Source organism: Alligator mississippiensis, chromosome 9 (assembly GCF_030867095.1).
Source record: "Alligator mississippiensis isolate rAllMis1 chromosome 9, rAllMis1, whole genome shotgun sequence".
Taxonomy (NCBI): domain Eukaryota; kingdom Metazoa; phylum Chordata; order Crocodylia; family Alligatoridae; genus Alligator; species Alligator mississippiensis.
The window spans coordinates 4,367,501-4,387,759 of record NC_081832.1 but is presented as its reverse complement, the minus strand read 5'-3'; the positions used below and the strand labels follow the sequence as shown (position 1 = coordinate 4,387,759).

The 20,259-nt window shown below is 44.5% G+C and overlaps 1 long non-coding RNA gene across 1 annotated transcript in view; it reads right to left on the bottom strand.

Annotated features, from left to right (window-relative positions):
- LOC106738225 (uncharacterized) overlaps positions 1 to 16,156 on the bottom strand; it is an 86,690-nt gene extending 70,534 nt beyond the window's left edge. Inside the window, exon 1 of the long non-coding RNA XR_002089395.2 lies at positions 16,100 to 16,156. This is a non-coding gene — a long non-coding RNA (uncharacterized LOC106738225). The remainder of the gene's footprint in view (positions 1 to 16,099) is intronic.
- Positions 16,157 to 20,259: the final 4,103 nt, after the last annotated feature.

Below are 20,259 nucleotides of genomic sequence, written 5' to 3'. Positions count from 1 at the left end.
TAGGTAGATCTATCTATATCTATCTAAGATATATATGATATATCTATAGATAGATATATCTATAGATCTATATCTATCGATAGATATATCTATATCTATCTATATCTATTATCTATAGATATAGATATAATAAGCAGAAAGAGAAGATCCAAAAAAGTAGGTCTGCAGTCACTGAGAGGGAGAGAGAGAGACTTTGGGGTTGGTAACATTTTCCTTATTCTAATAAATTTGTTAAAAAGAAAAAAAAATGTTCTGATTTGGTGTTAAAAGGAAGTCGCTCTTCCTGCAAGTTTTCCCCCATTGTCACCTAACAAAAAACAGAAACAGAGCTGGTCAGATAATGAGGAAAAATATTTGTAAATAAGCATCAGATGAAAAGAAATTGTTAGAATCTGCCATGAATTATTCAAGCAGCTCTAAATATAAATTGCCGCAAAATGTGAGACAAGAGGCTCTCGTATCCTTTTGTGTTGCATGTATCCTGTGATTCACGAGGAAGCATATGCTGCTATTTGGGAACCTCTGTTTGGATAACCATGCTGCTCCAAGGAAATCCAGCAGGAGCCAGTTGGGTTTGCCAGGGCAGATTTTGGTCCTTCTCCCTGTACAGACTTTGCATATAATTTTGGAGCAGTTTGGCACTGTTGTGATCTTTCAGTACAGGATGCTCTTACTGAAACCTTGCTCAATGCAATGGGTTTTTACAGGGTCAGTATTACTGTTATTCTGGAAATAAAAACCTATGGCATGTGCGGTTCCCAAGGTGGGATTGCAGGGCCACTGAAGAGTAGAATGACAGGCAGCCTTAGAATAATTAGAAGTTATTGGTCACCAATATGGCAATTTCTTTGCTGCAAGAGGGACAGCTCTGTATTATTTAAAGGCATTGGAAATAATTTGGCTCTTGCTGTACCTGCATAATTCCACTGAAGTCAATGGGGGAGCACCATGCACGTCGAGCGGGAAAATTTGGCACAAAGGCAGCAGCCCTGAGCTACTGCTGCATTTTCCAGAAAACCGTGCCAAGCCAAGTCACATGATGCAATTTCCCTTGTTCTGAATTGTGGGGAATAAAAAGGGTGCAAGTGTGAACGTGCCTTTTCTCTGCATAACCACAGTCTAGCTGGACAGGGTGTGACAAACGCTGTATAGCTTTACAAATGCCCGGTCAGATTAAAGTGACCCAAATCATTAGCGCAGACTAAGTTCTTTGGATGTGCAATCACAGTTTAATTCTATTCAGTCTATTTACCGGGCACAGCACAACCATCTTCTCTCTGCACAGCCCCTTATCCCCATCCACAGCTCCTGGTCTCATCTGCATCTTCCCTTCTTGTTCCTCTTCCTGCATCATTTCTGCATAGAAAGTCTGCCATCCCATTTCTTATAAAGACACAGGTCGCCGTCTGATCCATCTACAAGCCCCCCAAGGACAAAGTGCATACATTACACCCTACGGAGAACAGATTCATTGGGGTACACAGCATAGGGAGTGGTTGGATAAAACATTCCTTCTGCAGGCACCGAAGCTGTCTCCTGCTTAGAAGTCATTGAGCAGTGATTTTTAGAACAAATTAGTTCACTCAATATCCTTCTTCAAAATTTAAATCCTATAGAAAGTGCTTCCTATGGAACAAACTTCTGTTTTCACCAGATTGTGTAGCTAAATGAGCTAGGAAAGAGAAGATATTGCATTCCACTTGATGATATGTTGTAATCATCCCTTCTATCATGCAGTCTTCAACATGGGTTACACATACATTGAGTTGACATTCAAGAAAGTCTGTGCATCTTGCCTGAAAAAGATGCCTAGTATGACTCTATCATGGGTGGTAGAGCCAGTTGGATAAGGTTACTTCCATGTGGCTAGCTCTACCACCCATGGCAGAGAGTCATACTAGGCATCTTCTTCTTTTAAATAAAATCAAAATATGTTCTAGTAGATATCTAATTTTTAGTATATGATTTTTTTTCCAGTTCTGAGATGGCAATTCCTGCACCCCCCAAAAGGGGTACTTTTGGGGGCAAGGGGAGGAACTTCTGGTGGCAAAGCTCAGGGGGTAGGAGCAGGTCCCAAAATGGCAACCTGTGGGCAGGGCACCTGTCGAGAGGTGGGGCTACCCTTGCAGCCCTCGACAACTTGATGATCTACAAGGTCCCTTCTGACCCTACTTCTATGACTCTATGGCTGGGGTCATTTGAGCCCGGTTTTCTCTCCTGCCCAGGGCTGGGGTCGGACTTGATGATCTCCAAGGTCCCTTCCGACCCTACTTTTATGAATCTATGAAACTCGCTGAAACTCATTAAGTGGTCCTTTGGCCAAAATAATTGCCCACCCCTGCCTTGTCCCCTTCCATAAGCAGATCTTTTTCCTAAGCGGGGAATGAGAGCTATAAAGAGGAATGAAAGAGAAGCCGGCTCGTTCTCATGGCACTGAGCGTGCCAGGGTTACAACGTGCAAAGACCTGTCATGCAAACAGCAGCGATCCTGCAAACCTCCAGGCACAGAAGTCACCTGGTTCCACGACAGAAACATGTGCCAGCTAATTTTTTCACTTTGCTTTTTCAAACAAGGATTTGGAATAATTTCAGAAGCGGGAAAGGGAAACTTTAAAAAAAAAACAGGTCTGAATCAGGGATTGTTGGGGGGCAAAGCAGCAGTCAGAGAGGATGCAGAGACGTGGGAACTGGAAGTGGCTTGCATGCATCATAGAGCAAGCTGCATTGCAGGTGGTCATGTCGAGAGGTGGTCTGCACGGTGGCATGTCTTGCAGGGTAGGACGGGATGGAGGAAGGACATTTCAGGGGGAAGAAGGGAAGGGCCAGAGGATTGCTGCTGCAGCGTGTTAAGGGTTTCTAGGTTTACTTCAGCCATGACGATGAAGTAGCTTCCCTGGGGCAGCTCCACAGCTACTATGTGGGCTTAATGAGAAGATCATTTCTCCCCAAATGTGTCAGCAGCTCTTATCCAAGCTCTCCAGGGCACATGCAGAGCCGAACACCTGCCCTGAGTACATCAACCCTTCCTTCCCTGCACTGAACAGTCCGATTTTAAAACGCCTACAGCTCTAAAACAATAAAGAGGACACGCTAGCCCTGAAATATCTCATCTTCCTTTCTAGATTATAGGATCTCCTTCTATATTGCAATTAACACCTGACTGGAGGCTTCAGCCAGTACTTTGTAGCAGTTGCTTTTAATCATTTCAAAGGATAAAAAAAAAATATATATTATTTCAATGAGTGTGTTCTGTCCTATAATAGCATTGCATGGAGTAGTAACACCTGTGGGTGAACTCATGCGACTGACATCGTATAAAAATAAAGAAAATATTAAAAGTGAAGTTATTAAAAACAATGAAGACATTTTTAAAAAATCAAAGTCAAATTGTGAACTAGAAATTTCAAAAATACATTTGTTTTAGGAATACCAATTCCATAGGAAAATCTTGCCCTGCCCTAACTGGTTTTGTTATGATTGAAACCAATGCCCATAAAAAAAAAAAATCCCCATATAAGAGAAATTCAAAATTTTGACCAGCTCGATATTTGCTTGGCAATTTCTCAATTGTGTCAAAGTCCCTTGGATATTGTTTAATTGGGAAAACATCCACAATGCCTTAGTTGTGGAACTGCTGCTTGATCAGGAAGGCCGTTCAAGAGGAGAGGTGTGATGCCTCTGGCCAACAAGCCCAGGCCCTCTGAAATGGTGAAAGGAGCAGAACTAGCTCCACTCAGGTTTTAAAATGTTTATAAAGGATCAAACAATTACCAGGACTGTTCTCACCTCCTTAAATAGCAGGCATTTGCTGCTGCTGGAGATAAAGCAGCGATTAAAGAGACTAAGGGACTGATTCACCAGTTTCCAATTGCATTACCTGATGTCACCTTGGGGTATCACTATGAAGTCAGCCAGGGTCTGAACCTGCAGCCGTCAGCTGCCCCGCAGTATCTTCCCATGCGCACTCTCTTGCTCTATAGCAAGTGCACAGTGCTTGGCTTTCAATGAATGTAATGCAGCAGTGAATTAACCCTTGAGCCTTATAGTTCATAATCATTTCCAAGCTGGGATCTATCCTTCCCATCTAGACAGCAGAGGCCTAAAAAAGCACCTGTTGTACCCTGTGCAACCTGCCATTCTTGTACCCCTCCAAAACTTGGTGCCCAGTGCTGGGTCCTTGGTCTTCCACCCCTAGTTATGCTACTGCACGATGGGTTCTTGCCGTGGTGGCCTTAGGGTTGTTGGGGACCTGGGTAAGAGAGTCGTTTGGAGCCCCTTAAAGGCTTAATTTTGATGACGTATAAGCAAGTTGGACATTTGTTGCAAAATTTTGGGGCCCTCTAAAGTGTGGGGTCCCAGGTAGTCACCCAGCTTGTCCTCCCCTAAGGCCACCACTTGTTCTTGACAGCACCTCCCGTTTCCTCTTTCACTAGACGGACCAAGAAAAGATGGTCGCTATCCCTCGGCATCTATTTACAAGCCCAGCGGCTTAACCTCTTCAGCACGGTATATCTGATGTGCCCATGACTGCGCAGCTTGAGCATGCCCGATACCGATGCTTGTGGAGTTGGCTGCAAAGCACACGAACAAATGGCTGTGGCACATCTCTGGACGCCCGCGTGTGCACGCATGCACGTGCTCCACCCGCTTTAATTTCCCTACTCACAACATTTCCAAATCAAGTCCCCATTTCCCTCCCCCTTACAGCTCCTGCTTCCTATTTCCCCTCCTTGGCCTGGGGTCTTGATAAAAAGTAGCAGCCTTAAGCTAGTGTTTCCTTTGTCCTTGCTCTTTAAAAGCTGTGGTTGCCGCTCCGATGAGGTAACAAACCTCATAACACAAGCTGTACATTTTCAGAACTTAATGTCCTCTGCCGCAGATGTCATCTCTGCCAGAGGCTCATTAACACCTCGCAATAGCAAAGCCATGCCCACAAAGGGAAGGGAATCTAAAGAAGATACACAAACAAAGGAGGTGATTGTTAAAAGCAGCTAATGAGAAAAAACTCCACCTTCCGATCACAGCACTTCAGAACAAGTAGCATTGCCAAATGCTAAGAACCCAGGGATTAAAGAGACAATTTAGAAAGACTTGATGCAGAGAATGGAAATCTCCTGGAAGGTATTAAAGAACACAGAGGGTCTGAACATGCATTTGGGGAAAAGAAATACCAATATCGTGGAAAACTTTGCAAGGACTAAAAGAAAGGCGAGTCGGAAATAAACCAGGCATATATTTTGTTTCCCGTAAAGCAAATCTAAATTAAAAAAAAGAAAGGAATGAAGTACTAAGGGAGCGGGTAAACATACACTGGTGGTATTTGGCAGGGGTGGACTCCATCATTCAAAGGGGCTCTTGTACGGACAAGTGCATTCACAAAACTTTTTAAATGCCCTGAATTCTTTGAAAAGCTTTCATTGGAGATAAAGCTTCACCGGCCAATCCTGCTCTCTGAGCTCCTTGGGTTTCAGTTTGGAAATAAATATTTGCACTTTTAATCTTTTCCCCAGTTTTGTGCATCCATTCAAAAAGAGTCAGTCTCTGATGAGGTCACGCCTCCAAAATATTTCACTGCCCCTTCTCATCCCAGAAGAACAGAGCACTTTACCGACTGGGCGTTATTTCCCCATTTGCAGAGGAGGAAACTGGGCTAGTAGGTGTCTAGATCCCCCAACACAGCTCAGTTAGGGGAAAATTTTGGAAAGGGCTCAGCTTCCACTTAGGTACCTAAGTAAGGACCAACTGTAAAGAAAAACCTCCGCACCCACTTAAATGAATGGCCTGAAAAAAATCACACGGTCAATCAGTGGCAGAACTAAAGCAAACGGAGATCTCTTGACACACACACACCATTTTTCACACACAAAAATTTAGTGCACTAAAACTATATCAGGAGAGTTAGCGCTATTATCCCTAACTGCATGTGAGTACATGCAGATATTCACTGCATCGAGCAGGTCCATGGGAGGGGGTGGCAGGTCCAGGGTGTGGGGGTATTAGTTGGTCCGCAGGAGGTTTGTCCATCCGAGGGCAAAGGGGATGGAGGGTAAAAGTAGCCCAATCAAGGGAGGGGGTAGGAAGAGCAGAGACTGTGGGCCCAACTCTCCCCCGTCTTGCCTCTTGGTCACTTAGTTCAAAGTGCATGAAAATTGCTATCAAACCATCAGGGCAGCACCGCATTTCCCAGTGAAATGGGGAGGAAAACAATGGGAAATGTCTGAAGCCCACATCAGGAACATGCAAGAGCTTGCATGTCATACACTTCTGATTTGCTAGGGGCCTTTCTCACAGAAAGTTCACTGAAAACCTAATGCTTTTGGCACAGACAGAAAGTGTGCATTTTGTGTAGGTCCCAACTTTTTAATGAAAATCTTTGCCATCCACTTGATGTCAAGCCACGTAGGTTAAAATGCAATATTATGCTTGTTTTAAGGTTCGGAGTCAAGACGAACTGCATTTATAGCTTTTATAGCTCTTTATGTATGACAGCAGCACATATTGCAAAACAGAGCTCGCTAGATAGAGCTAGGCTATCATTTTGCACTGCTCGGCTTCTATACCATCCACCTGTATCCCCAGAGCTGGCGCATTATATTTTCTATTTTCTTTCATGACAGCGGAAATTAGAGGCGATTAGTCATGGGGTATGTATAGTTGGCTTTGTTATATCAAAGTCAACCAAATCACTGGGCTCCGTATTTCTGTTAGTGAGGCTATTTTTTCTAATGCTGAATATTTTAGACAGTCCTGTGGATGCAATGCAGAATACCATCAGAGTCCCAATATGTCGTATGCGTGGAATAGCAATGTAAGGACAATGCTTCAGATTATTTCCCCCCCCCCCCCCCTTATAAATCGTGACAAGTGACTTATTAGGCAGACAAGGTGCTTTGGGTGAATTAGACCAATATCTTTTATTAGACTAATATCTTGTACAGGACCAACTAAATAGTTGGGAAAATTGTTCTTTGCAAGCTTTTGGGCACAAACGCCCTTCTTCAGGCAGAGGGGAGTCTGCTGGTGTTGTGTTCTCCGTGGTGAAATAGAAGCCAACATGCAAAATGAATTATGCATGGCTCGTGGCATAGTAACAAATCAGGGCCTCCTCATTCTGCTCAAACCTATGCATATACATGGCAGCAAACTCAAAAGAAAAAAATAACTATTATTTGCATTGATTTCTTCTGGAGCCTTTTCTCACCCATCTCATTCAGCAGAGGTGGCTTTTGCCCATAGCTATATTGCCCCTTCTTCAATCACAGCTTTACCTGCTGCAGGACACCGGAGCCAAGTCCCCTTTCACGTGTTAGCTGTTCTATATCCAGACATTAACAGCCATCGCCGCTGACATTTCCTACATGCTTGTGTCTACTTGACACAGGTCCCTATGTCTCGAAAGAATGCCGTTTGCCCTTTTCCATTTAACCCCTTCAAGATAGGCTTGAACTGAATTCAATCCTGCCCTTTCATTCTTCAGCCGTCCTCACGTAGGGAGCAACAATCCACCCTGAAGAATATAGTTGAGATCATTTCACAAGGGCAGGAGGATGTACTCCGGTGTGTTTTAGACAGTGTGGGCTTGAAATTTAGTCCAGGAACTGAATCTTGTCAGGAGATTAACAGACTCTGCAGGTGCAGGAAAAGAACAGGCTCTTCCAACACAGGAGAACAAAAAGGCCCAGCAAGCCAGCGTGCCCGCTGCCTGATTTGCTAGCAAAACTGTTAAACAACCAAGTGGGTTTTTTGGAAGCAGGACAGGAGAACCAAAGGCATGGAAGGTGTGAAAGCAGCAGCCACAAATGCCCCCGAAGAAAAAGCATCTCAGTTGTTGCCAGGAGGAAAAATTGTGTTCTTTGCTGGAAGCAACACAAAGCAGAGCTGACGTGGTTGTACAATACCAGCGGGGAGGATGGTAATGCTCGCCTTACTCCAGGGGGGTTTCATGGAGCAGGTATAATTCATCTCTGGTCTGCTCGGCGTTGCTGCAAAAAGCCGACTCCTCCTGGTCAGGCACCCGGTGTTATTTAATGCAACGCCACCCAGAAGACAACTTGAAAGTGAACTGAGCTTTATAAAACACGGCCTCTCGTTTAGTCGAGGTGAACCCCACACGCCGCTCCTAAAAACCTTACCGCTCCCGTGGTCTACTTTTTGGCTGCATTTGTCATCTCTGACATGGAGGGGAATGGGGACGGGGAGAAACCCGAGGCAATCCCTGGAGCTTCTTAGACAAGACCATAAGTAAAGTAAAAGGAGTAAGTGGCTATGGCAGCAAACACGATGTGGTAGGAAGGAAGAAGAGCTGCTGAACTGATCGATTCCAGACGTTACATCCCCAAAATACTCCCGAGGCCTCACAGCTTCCATATGGCTCAGACGCATCCAACAACACGATCGTTTAGCACATTCAGTCCTATATACAGGCAGGCAGAAAACGTACACATACACACAACTGGAACCGCGGGCGTAGTAGTGAGGCCTGGTTTTGAGTCAGTCCTCTCACAGCTTTGCCACAAGAGAAGTTTGCTCCAAAACAGCAAACCTTTGGAAGGGTCTTTCACGTGTTGCTTCCACACCTGGCCGTGAACCTAATGAGCAATCAGTCCCTCCAATGATGCATAGCTGTATAGACAAGCCACTTACAGGCACAGCACGCAGCCTATCTGAGTACTAGGAAACAAAGATATCACACTGTCCTGAGCTCGCTGGGGTGGACTTTGATTATCTGTGCAGCTAATCGATACGTGGGGCATCTGAAGTTTTACGGAGCACAACAGAAAATGCTATTGCAAGACGAAGGACTGTCCGTGGCTGGAAAAAATGTTGCGTGCCTGCCATGTTTGAATGCTCATCTACCAGGATGCTACGTGCACAAATGGATGGATTTCCGGCCTATTCAGCAATGATGTAGTGAAGGAGGAGACTAAAAACTAGAGCGCTCCACCTCTACGGAAACATGTGTTACTGCTTCGACTCCCAGGAAAGCAGGGCTGGGCTCAGGACCAAATCCATTTGAGCCATCGGCCAGCAGAAGTCAAAACCCTCCATGTACTCCTTGTGTGCTTTTGGGGCAGCCCTGGCTGGCCCCAAAGTCCATTAAAGGAATGAAGAAACTCTCATTAAGGTGCTTTTTTTTTCTTTTGAACCAGACCCTTGCACTTTAAGCAAGATCCCTCATTTATGTCTTGCAATCATGCACGCTTTTTTTTGTTCTAGTCTGCTTAAACAGATCGAGATTTAGTTTCACCTTCTATCATTTTCTCCAAGGTTGGTAAACTGGCTGCCATATTGTTTGGCAGCAGGCATTTACTCGCCAACCATCAATAAATTTGTTCAGTTCCAGAAGCCTAACCTGCCATCTTTTCCTTTCTTTGTAGCTATAAAACCCCTGAACAAACCACCTCTTTTATTCCTTTACCGAATAGGAATCTCTTCAAGTACAATGCAAAGCCACACTCTGCCCCCAAACCCTCAGTCCTAAATCCTGCTCCACTATGGCACTCTCCATGTGGAAAGGTTGTATTGATAAAAATGAATTGGTTTAGGAACTGACTTAGCTAAACTGTTTCGACTCCCTCATGTGGACACATTTAAACCAATTCAGTTCATTTGCTCAATCGTTTTCTATATATTTATACAGCACAATGGGGTCAGACCAGATTGAGGACTTCAGGTGCTGCAGAACTATTAACACTAGCTGAACCTGATTCCATAAGACTTTCTTAAATCACTTTAAGCATGTCTATGCAATTAAATCTGTTCCTGAAACCGTTCTGTTAAATCAGTGCAATGTCTGGGTATTGACAAAGCCCATTTTGAACCATTAGCACTCGTTTTTCCCTACCCCGCCCTCACTTGTAGTCAGTACACAAGACACCTCTGTGACTCCTTCCTCACTTCCCACCAACAAAGAGTTTTCATGCAGGACTAAATCTTGGTTTCTTGTTTAAATTCCTGCTCAAGATTTCTGTGCAGAATAAAAAAGGTTTGCTCACATGGGAAGTTCATGAAAAGTGTCCAGGCAGTGCATGGAGACACCTGGGTCAGCTGGAGAATATTTGGAAGCTAGCCTGACTCCTCCAAAGCGCTCCCATGGGCAGCAGTCCTTTATTTGTAATTTGCTCTCTATTCCACTGGTTGCAGCTACTACAGCCCAAATTCATCCCATCACATCACTTTCTGAGCTCATGTGACAGGTGCATTGGCTATTTTGTGAACGAGACGCTCTATGCCACTACACACGTGGTCCTGGCAACTGACTGGGTATTTAAAGGCTCCTGGTAGTAAGTGCAAATTTTGAGTACTGCTCCCGCTTGCAGTAACACTGGGTGCCCAGATAAGCGATGACTAGTTATGCCACCTTACGTTGGATGTGAGCATCTTGTCATATCCTAATTAGCTGGATCAGCTTGCCACCTCATTCGGCTCGCCGTCTGAGAGCGCTCTTCCTGTGCCCGTCGAGGATTCGCTCCCCCTCGCTGTTCTCCCACTTCACCCTGGGAAGCGGTTTGCGATACTTTGTGTCTCTTGTAACCCGTATTCTTCGATTTGGGCGTTCTTTCAACTTCATGAAAGTTGCACGTTGTTTTCATTTCTTCTCAAGTACCCCAGGTCAAAGAAAGACCAATGTCAGTGGCTTTAAAAGCCTAATAAACTCTTTCATCCATAGACCTGCTTGCTGGCGGGAAGTCAGGGAAAACAAACTAAGTCATCGAGTGTTGTTCAAACTGTCAGATCCTTTTCAGCATGCTCTTCCTGCCAGCCTGTTCGTGTGTGTTTGGGGGGCGGAGGGGAGGAGGAAAAAAAAAATCCTCATGGCAAAAAGCCCACAGAGCATTGGCATCCGTCCAAGGCAGCCTTCTTCCCCTCCCTTCATGGGCACAGGCGTCTGCCAATCTGTTCCACACACACACACCCTCCCCACACAACACAAGCAAGGGCTGCCATGCCAAGGCCAACAAAATGACTTTCCAACAACTTTGCACACAAGTGCCACTCTACCCAAAGTTTGGCACCTAGTCCTGTCCCCGCACTCCCTCCCTTCCCTGCCCCCCCACCCCCCTTGTCTCCAACAAGCTGGACAGGTTCCAGTGTTTAAAAGCCCATTTCCCACTCCCTTTTGTTTAGAAACGCTAAGCCTTGATCTGATTTTATTGACTCTGCCATGCCAAAAGGAGGATGCTGAGGTTTTCAGCTCATGGCAGGATGTTCTGAAAAGCTCCACGAGCCCTACAAGTTTCAAGAAGGGCCATTGCACACTTTACAACAGACGTGGTCCTTTGAGAAATGCAGAATGAGGACGCGCATAGCTCACTAGACCACAGGAGGCTTAGTTTTGCTTGCTCCGCTCTTGCTTTTGTGCGTGTCCTTTCAACTTGACAATTTGCATGGCTAGGAGTTGGAAGTCAGGGTTTGCACCCATGCATCGCTTGTGAATGGCTGGATGGAGGTTTAGGCAACGCCTTCTCCTCCAGCTCAACACTGCACCCGCCGGAAGCAGTAGAGAGACTGTGGGTGGCTCGGAAAGGAGACTCAAATAATTATCAGAAACTATTGCCATTTTGCTAGCAACAGCGATGGGACTCAATATCATACTGGGAGATGGCTCTACATGTGATGAACAAAAATGCCACAAATCAAGCTTTGAGGAATATTTTCTGCTTTTTCTTAAAACAATTAAAGTCAAGGGGACTGCATTTAAAATTGCAGAGAAGGCTGACGCAACTGAGTTTAGGCAAGTTTGATTCACCTGCCTTTTTTTTTTTTAATCTTTTGGGGCAATGATCCAGATCCATTATTCCACAGTCCAAGATAGACTCTTGACACCAGTGCTAGAGAAGGCCATGTTGGTTATGGATCGGAGAAAAAGACTTGGAGATTCACTGATGAAACTTCTTCTCTTCCCACATCCCTTGTACTGCTTCTAGAAAGCAGGTTTGGACAGATGGGAGAGTCCTTCAGCTGGTCACATTTGCACATTGGGACAGATTTGAGGGATGACAACCGATGGTCTGCCTCAGCGTGTTAGTAGATGGCACAGAAGGAAGAAACCAGCTCCTGAGAGGCAGCTTCAAACCTTTCTGACTTGCTTCCATCCCTCTTTGCTTTTCACTTCCCATAGCAGTGAAGAGTAAAGGAGGTAAGGATGAATGACCATCCTCACTTAGCAGAAGGACTGGTTTGATGCTGTACAGAAAGTTTTATACCGAGACGGATCTGAGTGGGATCAAGAAGAACATAGTCCAGAACAACGTCACTGAAAACAAAACTTAGCAAAATGGTATCCACGGACCCTTCCCAAGTTATTTTCTTTGGTCCAAGCAATTGGATACTTCTGACAGCCTGCAGCTCCAAGTGGGATAATAGGCAGTTGTGTCCAAGTGCTGAAGATCATGTTGGCGCTGCTGGATTATTCTGGTCAGGCTACACAACAAATGCAATGGATTAAAAGAATCCCCGTTCCTGCTGTGCGATTTTAAGAATCGGCAAGTTATACTGGGAGCTTGATGATGCTATGTACACTGCATGTTTTGTATAGTGCTTTATAGTCAGAAAGACCCAGCGAGGGGCATCTGCCTTCCTAAAATTCCCATTGACCCACTCCTGCTCAGGAACATTGAGAAACGGATAGGCTCGCCCGGCAGCTCTGCGCAAATCTCTTTGCCAAGCCATGCAGAACTTACTTTTGTGTCGGCAGTGTATTGGCATTGTATTACCATGACAAAACCAAATTACCACCATTGATGGCAGCCTTTCCTAATACAACAGTCCCTCTATAGTAATACACTAGTGTGCACAAATGATAACACAATGAAGCGGATGTGTAACCACTGTCGTATCTCTGTGGTAGGGGTGCACAGTTTTTTAGTTTCAGCCTTGTTTTACCAGAGTTGTTAGCTATTCGGGCATTAGTATAAAGTTCAGTGGTGCAAAGCATGCCTAATATTGTTGTAACGCCCTTGTCTGGCGGTTAATGTACTGTTCCTACTGTTGTTACTGGGCAAAGGCATGCTGGCCTTAGCTGTTGCAAAACACTTCTGCAGGGACTAGGGCTATCCATCCCGTCATCAAGAGTCACTGCCATCGGAAGCCTTCCCAAATAACACTTGAAACCAATTTGGTACTGGTGTGATTATATGTGGAAGCCACCCAGATTAATTCAGGTTGCAGTACATTTTGGAGGCAAAAAGGAGATTTTGCAATACCCACTGCATTGGAAACTGAGACAGATGGGCATTATATTATTCAGAATACATGGCTGCCCACAGCTGGGAACAGCTGCTCACTGCAATTTGATACGATTCCCACAAAGTACTCTCACTTAAAAGACACTGCTGCCAAGAACAGTAACTTTGCCCAAAAGTTTCTTAGCATCAGCTTCTCCCTCTCAGGCAGAGATCAGACTGTGGTGTAGAACGGTTCTTTCCTGAGCAGGCTGAGACAGAGATCAGCTTCTTTAGTAACAAACTGACCGGTGCTTTGTGGATATATCCCCAGTTTTACTGAGATCTGCTTATATGGCAAAAAAAAGAGAGAGCATTGTACTTGGGGACAATATTTCTGAGGCTATACAATACAAAGGTTAGGTGCAGAAGTCCTACGGAAGTGGAAGTCAAGCATCACTTCACCAGTGTCACATAGTTTCTCCCCTAATTCATGGAGTTACGGACTCAAGTCCTATGCAAGCACTCAGATTCACATCCAAGACACTAATTTGGGTAAAGCTGCTATAATTTGGGTGAGATGGCAAGCCAAGCTCACTTCTGTCCCCTGTCTCATGGATGTTTATGTGAAAGGTAAAAAAAATCACACAACATCCCTGAAGTGAACAAGGGATTGGTCTCATTGTAATCACCCCATTTTCTATAAAGAAAAAAAAATCTGTAGGGGTCTCAGTCTTGAGCTTGGCACTGGACCTATCCTCAGACCTTGCCCAACATGGTCACCTTGGACAAATTACTTCTCTCTGTGCCTCTGCTTCCTCATAGCAGTTGAGACTGCAAGCTCTTCCTAAAGGTTTGTACAACCCCTAGCCACCTGGGACCTGCAGACACTACTGTACTGCAAGTCACCCTCGGCTTTCAAAGGATATTGCTGGGCACAAAGCAAATGCACATTGGCATACTGTGTCACCCTGCAGCTTATTGTTGTGTAAATGTAATTGTAACCAGACTTTTGGAAAGCACTTTATTAAGAAGATAGTTGCACGTCATTGTGGTACAGCAGTAGTAGTACGAATAGCGCAGTGTACCAGTGATTTAATGATAGTTTTTCACCAATGTTTGCAGACATTCCTGCTCTTGCTTCAGCTAAAAAAAAGAAAATAATTTAGATTCCCCATAAAGGGTTTCTTGAAGGCATGAAAAGATAAAACAGAACATGCATTACCAGTGGGTCAGTAACTGGAGATGGAGAAGCAGTGGTGGGAGGCTGCTTCGAGTTTGCCATTTCTTTAAGTCACTGATGGATTCGCACATGATGCAACTAGACACAACACAGCACTTATGTCTTCCTGCATCAATGCTTCTGCAGATGTAGATCACCCTGTCCTCCTCTTCCCCTTCCCAGCCCAGGCATGGTGTTTTTTTGGAGTCCCCCCCGACATTTTTATATGCCATTAGGTCCAATCACATTGTGTCATCCAGCCCAGCTAAACAGAAAAGCTAACCTCCATTTCATGGCATAAATATTTGTTGCTTGTGGCGGCGGTTGTTTGGTGGGGGTTTCTTTGTCATTGTTTTACAAAGTCATAGCTTGGCAAATTAATTCAGCAGAATTTATTCAATCATGAATTTAAGCACAAAGCAGTGAAGAGAAGGCTTGGTTTTGATTAAATAAGAGCCAGAAGAAAAATCTCCCCCAAAGCCCTCTCATTTCTAAATTATATATATCTATAGATATCTATAGATATCTATAGATATATATATAGATATCTATATATAGATATAGATACACACACACATTATAGTAACAGAAAGAAAAAAAATCCCTCTTGAATAGAAAATGTTAAATGCAAAGCCCCCAAATTACCACCACACTTGGTAAGCAGAAGAAACAAGGTTTTCCTTTGGCCTTCTTACTTAAGCCATCATATGGCTGATAGAAAGGATAATGGACTAGATGGGTCCATTCTTCCCTCCCAGCCTGAACCCCACTTGCTAATTGTCATCACTATTATTAGCAGCAATACCCAACCGTGGGCCCTGTTTTATGGAAAATGTCAGAACATACCACAGCCTTCTCCCGAGCCTGGCAGGTGATGCTTTGTAGGAGGGTACCTTGCGTGCCCATCTCCGGACACTACGGAGGGTGCCAATGGGTGGCACGGATGTGGCTACCACATTTACGAGCTCAGAGGGGAAAGAGAAAATGCTGCCATGTTCCTGGGCATTATGACCCTGCAGCTCAGGTAGCGTTTGAATTTTGGTAGCTGGTTGCATTCGTAGTTTCAGAAATCACCTGCTTCTTTCCTCAGTTCAGCCCTTTTATTTGCACTGTCTGGAGGATGGACGCCTTTCTCCTGACATTATTGTTCCCCCTCTTCTCCCCACCCAACTTTTTGGGTTGACTCATGCCTTGCGGCAGAAGAACAGGGTGCGGTAAAGAGGAAATGTATGAAAGGAAGGATTTTGATCACCCAAACTGGTCAGGGAATTGTTTCATTGTGTCTTCCTGGTCACCCTTTGTCACTCCATCCCTCTGCCCCCATCCCGTCTCCTGTCTCGGCGTGCAAATGTTTCTGACCACACGAGCAAGATCCAGCGGCAGGTCTTGCAACTCGCCCAGCTGGATCCATCCCTTGACCTCCAGCTCCCTGCCAGAAAACAGTACCAGGCACCTTTGGAAGCAACTTTATCATAAAGTAGTAGCAATATCAGATTTACACTCTGTTTAGCAGCTATTTGCCTTGAAGGGAAGTACCTGGATAAGGAAATATTTCCATGGCTCTGTGTCTTCAGGGGAAAGTATGCATCAAAGCAAATGCTGACCCATGGGATCGGCAAGCACAGCGCTGTAGTACTCCAAAGCTAAAATGTCTTTAAGGGACTTATATTTATCAAACAACATAAAACTGCAGTGAAAGCTGCCCAGCACTTACCTTCCCTCTACCACGGGGACTGCTTCACAGGGTTTCAGTCTCCAGCAAAACACACTGTAAGACAAATCAAAGTAAGAAATGATATTAAATCCATCACTTAAACCTACTGATATGTATAAACATTTGATGTTATTTTACTTAGGACTAGAGCAGGAGACCCATGTCTTATGAAAACCATCTGCTTATAAATGGATCCGCTTTTTGGTTAGAAAAGCAAACAATTCAATCTGGATTGTATTTTTTCATTCATTGGGATGTTTTTTGGGGGGGAGGGGGTAACTTTTTTTTTTTTTTTTTTTTTTTTTAACTAAATGTACAGTTGGGAGAGATCCCAGACAAGCTTTCAGGCACGCGGTACCCTTCATAACCATTCAGCCTAAGGGTGAATTATTTGAGGCTAAGGGTTGTCCCTGGACTGTGCACTGCCTATTCACTGTTCACAGCCTCTTATTTGTCTTGCACGCTCTATTTCCCAAATCACGTGGTATTTTTTTCTGTCCCCTGACTGGATAATTGAAACAATGTAGAGAAGACATTAATGAAGAAGAGATTTCCAGTAGCAAACACCATTTCTGATCACAGTTATTTCTGCTAATATTTGTGGACATGTTCAATACACACAAACGTGACAAAAGACTCAACTCTCAGCCTGTGGTGAGCAATAGGATCCCATGAACTCAGCTTGGTGGTTTTCATTTTTTTATTCTTAAACCTGCTTTTTTTTTTCGGGCCTGTATCGATTCACAGGACTCAGGGCCTGACTTTTCATAGCTGAAACCACCCTTGAAAGTCATTGCATACATTAGCACACAATGAATGCAAGGTGGCAGGACGATGCCACGAGAACGGGGTGATTAAGGCCAAAGGACAGCCATGTTAAGCTTGGTGTGGATACTTGAACACTACATATCTCACACAGATTTAATGGATGATATCTGCTGAATGGACCCCTTCAAGGTTTTAGCAATTATAACCAGGTTGGCTATTCAGAAATTTTAATCAATAAAGTCTGATCACAAGAACAAATAAATTTATAATGCTGTGGGGTATGGGGTTTTTTTTAATGAGAATGCTAGAGACTTGAGCTGTTTGAATGATTTCCATCAAAACCAGTTTTGAGGGGATTTGGGGGTGGGGGTAAGGCTTTTTGTTCTCTATTGGCAAAATAACGGCTTTGAATTTTTTATTTTTTTTTAAAGGTGGGGGTTTTATTCCCCCAATATTTCTGCTGTTGTTTTCATTTAATTGAAATGAAATGTAGGGGAGGAATTAAAAATCTGTTCTCAAATCCGGAATCACAAAACAGGATTCCTGATTTTTCTTCTGTTTGCTATCAGCTGTAGCCAGGAACGCCTTGCCGTCACCCTGCTGATCCCTTTGCTTTCTGGCAACCTTGCCATATTGCAGGACTCTATTTTCACAGGGATAAAACATTCCTGCACCTTTTCTCCAATAGATTAAAGGAAAATTGGCCTACTTGATACATGTGCGTCTCACAAGACATCTTTCTCCACTTATTTCTCTTTACAACCATATTTGTTATTGATTTTGCTAAGAAAAAAAAATAATGAAAAAGAAACCCTATTTCCCCTCACCATAAATGTTCTACAACAAACTGGAGCCCGCACAGCAGGAGCCAGGTGGATGCTCTGGGCAGGGAGGCCTTAAATCTAATCTGTATGTCTGACATCTGGTTGCGGGTGGAGGATGCTCCCTTTTTCACTTAAAAGCCACAACCTGTCCATTAGACAGACCGATCAAGGCCAATACCTTGTCTTGGTATGTGGTGATTCAGATGCAGAGGAATAATTGCTTATTCCCACATTTGATTACTCTTCTTCAATCTGAGTTGGCTAGAATACCCTTTGCACCATTCCCCTATGCATTAACCAAGCAGCTCAAGGCTCCTTTCATTTAAATAGAGCGTGCTGGCACTTGGCCCTTCACAGCAGGGTCATGGGTGGTTTTTTTTCCCTCCAGCCAAGCTCTTGCTGATGTAAAAGAGAGCGTTGCCTGTGTAAAAGCAGCAGAATCCAACCAAGAGATGGTGCTTCTAAGGTAGTGAGACCCTAGTAAGAAACCAGTGAAAACTTTCCAGGGCAAGGGGAAGGTGCAAGAAAAAATGTATCCTAATGGGTGTGCTTAAGGACTTCAGCCAGTCCAATGCTTCATTGGATTGCATTGATTTCTACTCCTCTGTGCAATTCAGCATGCAGGGAACCAGCTGTAAATCAGCCCCTTTCCCTATGTGCTATCATGGTTTTTTAAATCACCCAGATCTCAAACCTCCCTAGATTTAAACAGTGCCATGCTAATGCTAGGCCTTGCCACGGGAAGGTAGGACTCCTTCTTGCACCTGGTTGGAAGGAAGCCAAGCCTGGAGCCCACCAGCCAAAGGTTTCTTTGAGCGATGGGGAAGTGGGTATCACGAAGCCTGGCTGTCAGGAGCCCTGGGTGGGGACAACTGTCCTTTTCCCCCCGCTTGCAATAATTAAAGAGAAGCTTTGAGTGCCCGAATTAAATCACGTGTGTGGAGCCTGAGCTGGAAATGGCACTTTTTATAATTCAGGATAATACAACAGAAGTGCTTAGTGGCCAATTCTTCTTTCAGGGTTGTTTTATTTAGCTAATTTTTGACTTGCAGCCACTTTTTCTGCTTTAAATTGAGGTCCAGAAGGCAGGGGGAAAAAACCATTAAGACATGACTAATGCATTTTGAAAGCACCTAATGCCTGCCCCTCTAAAATACTCCGTCTTTCTGGGTTCCCTTGTCATCACACTCTCCAAGTACATTGCAAAGTGTACAATGCTCTCATACAGCCCTCTAGTCTGCAGGCCCCAGAGTCGTTTTATCCATTTCCCTCTGCAACTCCCTAGCGCCAAGGAAGCCAGCCGCTCATGGGATCAGGCTCTTCCTCTTTATAAAGCGATGAGGATTATGTTTAATTCAGCTAGGAGGCCTCCAGCCCCCATATCCTTGGCGGAGGTACAAAATGGGTTTTAAGGTCCAAGCCAGAATCCGATCCCACATCCTGGGCCACGATGGTGTTTGAAATCAGAACTCAAGTCCAGGTCTGGGTTTGACCGATCGCTCCCATTTCCATAAAGACTTGACCCAAAACCCTGGATCGGGAGCACTCCTTCCACCACCTGTATCTGGAACGGGATCGGCGTCGGGTGCGCGCGACCCGTCCCTATCAGGGACCTCGCTCTCTTTACAAGCAGAGGGAAGCCGCGCGGTCCAGGGGCCTGACTCCCCACTGCATGGCTCCAGTTTCATGCCCGCCCGACTCCACCGATTTATGGCGCAGCGTATTTCCAGATCCCCTCCTTTAGGAGGTAGGACTTTGTTCTCTCTGAATAATCTGGCCCTATCCCTCTTCAAGCAGTAGCTTCTTCTCCCTCTTGGGGATAATGTGGATAGAAGTAAATTCCTCCTCCTTTTGGATGAGGTTTGGAAATGAGCTGCGTAGCTAGCGACCGGGTGTATTTTGCACCTATTTAAAAAAAAAAAAAAATCACAACACCTGATCCTATTGGAAGGCGATCAGGCACTCACGACAGTCGAGTTACACAGGAGATGTGCACGCTTTCGACCCATTCAATCTCTCTCCCTCTCTCTTACATGATATATCTATATATCTATACACACGCACATGCATGCACGCACACAATCACAAAGGCATATTTTCTACACTAAGCCTATGGATTACTGGCTCAGGCCTTTGCAAAAAAAAAAAAAAAAAAAAAAGGAAAAAAAGAAAAAAAATGTTGCTAGGCAACCAGCCAGGGGTTGCTATGGCATTTTCAAGTAGAGCAGCTGGGCCAATCAGTGCTAACTGCAAGCTAGTGAAGGCGTAAAGCCTCTAAATTTAATGTCAGTGCAGACAGGAAGGGAAGCTGTTGAGGCATGCATGATGCGAAGCGTGCGCTTACTAAATGCGGACAACATGGCCCCCATGATTAGGACCAGCACACTAATGAATATTCATTGGGCTGATTAAAGCAAAGTCAATTAACTACTTGACTGCTTGATTTTTTACTGGATTTTATTCTTCTCTTTTAACCATTTTGCCACTGGGGATGCTCCTTTTCTCCCCTCCATCTCCCTCTCTCCTTCTCTGTATTTTCTTATGCTGGCAATTATGGTTTTTTTTTTT